We start from the raw sequence: 2,486 nt of genomic DNA on the forward strand, positions 1-2,486 counted from the left end.
AAAATCATAAGTCGAACCACTGTAAGTCAGGGACCGTGTGTATATATTTAATTTAATTTTATTATTATTTTTGTGTGTGAGAGAATCATTTTTGCTTTAGTTTGCTCCCTGATCATCATATAGCAATAAATAGACATAGAACATTTTCTGATTATTTTCTGGGTTGGGTAGGGGTGAAAGGGAAGATCTGGAAAATCAGGAGTATATTAACTCAAATTTCAGCACATAATTATTCAAATAAAATTTTAATGATTTCAGTTCAATACAACTGAAAATGCAGTGTGTTAAAGGGCATTTTCTACTAAATTTCAAATTACAGGTTGCGGGTCATTTCTGAGCAAGAGTATCATATCCTACTGAGTATTCAACTTATTAACTAAGGTGATTGACATGGTAGGAGGTGGGGAAGAATAATGATCAGCTCATAGAATTTGGCTAAGAAAGGAAACAAACAAAAACAATGCAAATAATAATTAAAATAGCTACAGGGCTCCCCTGGTGGCGCAGTGGTTGAGAGTCCCCATGCCGATTCAGGGGACACGGGTTCGGGCCGCGGTCCGGGAAGATCCCACATGCCGCGGAGTGGCTGGGCCCGTGAGCCACGGCTGCTGAGCCTGCGCGTCCGGAGCCTGTGCTCCGCAACGGGAGAGGCCACAGCAGTGAGAGGCCCACGTACTGCAAAAAAAAAAAAAAAAAAAAAAAGCTACAGATATTAGTAAAATAAAAATACAATCCCAAATATCCATCTCTTAAATTACTAGAAAAAAATTACAGGTAAAGTTACAGCAAATACAGTCTTCACAGATTTGGGTAACTTTATTTGCATTTAATAGTGATTTTAATAGTGATTTTTAAGCCCTATAGCCAATGAAATCATTTTAAAAAGCACTATGAGGAATGGAAATTTAGATGTGTATACACTTTTCTTTAAAAAAAAAAAAGCTTAAATTTGTGAATGAGCAAGATTCACTTTTGCAGGTAGAGGCCCTGCTTCTTCATGATCTTCACCTTTAGATCTAACAACCACAAGAGAAGAAGCTGGATATCTGTTTAGCTTTCGTTCACTCACAAATTCCAAGTCACCGTAGATACTCAGCTTCTCAGAGGGAACATACTGCTCCACAGCTGTAGCAACAGTTGCACAACAAATCCAGAGCAATACCATCATGGAGAGGACAAGAGTCATAGTTAAAATCCACCCGGAGTTAGGAGAGACATCTTAAAAAGCCATCACTTTCTCCATCTTCAAGATAGTTCCTGTGTGCTTGTGAACTTCTCATTTGCAGAGAGGACCTTTTGCTTAGCGACGGTTCTTTCAAATCTGTAGGCTCCTGCTCCAGCTGTGGTGCATGCTGGATTTCTGGCTTAGACTGGAATATAACTATTTTTCCATCATCAGCTTGAAGATAAAAAGCCCATGAAGAGGTTAAGAAGCTCTGTGAACAGTCCATCATGTCACTCCAGAATGACCTTACCAGAGTTAGAGGGAAGACTAGATGCATTTTTGGCATCAGGGACATGAGTTGTTCTTGTCTCAATTCAGCAAATGGCAGCTGATTCTGGCACCCAGGGTGGCAAACATATTGCTCATCAGATTGGGAATATGCTTCTGTACCTGCAGATTCACATTCCAATTTGGTCCGATTTAAATCAATTCCATCATCCACAAATTGACAAATTGAAAACAGCCTGCAACCCCTCTGACGTGCATACAACTCCTCTTCCTTGGAGTAAGTGTGAGAGGGGTAGGTCAACTGGCAGGCCCGGTGACAAGACGCCGTATCACCCAAGACCGAGTCAAACGCTTCAGCCGAAGTGGTCCCTGAGCCTCCAGTCAGGGCCATGGTCAGCAGCAGCAGCAGCGGCGAGAGCCCCAGTTGGGCCCTGACCCAGCGGCTCCCATTTGGTGCCACCATTTTGTTTGTCTCTGTCACAGCAGATCAGCTTGTTGCTCTATATATTTTATTTATATATATATATATATATATATATATATATACACATATACACACACATACATACATACATACATATATATATATATATACTGGGCTGTGTCTAATTCTTTTGCCTATATCTGAAATACTCTACAATCAGACCTAATTGTTATGGCAAATAGCTAAGAGATAGCCCTGAATATATCTATTAATAAAGTACAAGTAGATTTATATTCAGTATACTATACTTACTAAGACAGGAAAGAGGACCATGAACGTTGTGGAACATTTTTCAAATGAGTATTTAGAACTGATTGCACATATATTTACCAGAAAATGTGAGTAATCAGCATACCCTGTTTCCAGAACTTTCTATACTAAGGTTTCCTTATAGGAAGAGACAGTCGAGCATTAGATAAGAATGTGAAATTGGAGAGTCAGATTGGCCCCGGTTCATATCGTGACCACAATCATGACACCTTGACCCAGATACTTGGCCTCTCTCCTCAAATTCCTCGTCTTTAAAATGGGTGTTGTGTTGGTACCTGC

The 2,486-nt window shown here is 40.1% G+C and overlaps 1 pseudogene across 1 annotated transcript; it reads right to left on the reverse strand.

Annotated features, from left to right (window-relative positions):
- Positions 1 to 286: 286 nt before the first annotated feature.
- On the reverse strand, positions 287 to 1,916 carry LOC308612978 (transmembrane protein 59-like; annotated as a pseudogene). The gene has a single exon. The product of its transcript is annotated as a transmembrane protein 59-like (transcript).
- Between the last annotated feature and the right edge of the window lie 570 nt (positions 1,917 to 2,486).

Source organism: Mesoplodon bidens, assembly GCF_964165515.1.
Source record: "Mesoplodon bidens genome assembly, chromosome: 2".
Classification (NCBI taxonomy): Eukaryota; Metazoa; Chordata; class Mammalia; order Artiodactyla; family Ziphiidae; genus Mesoplodon; species Mesoplodon bidens.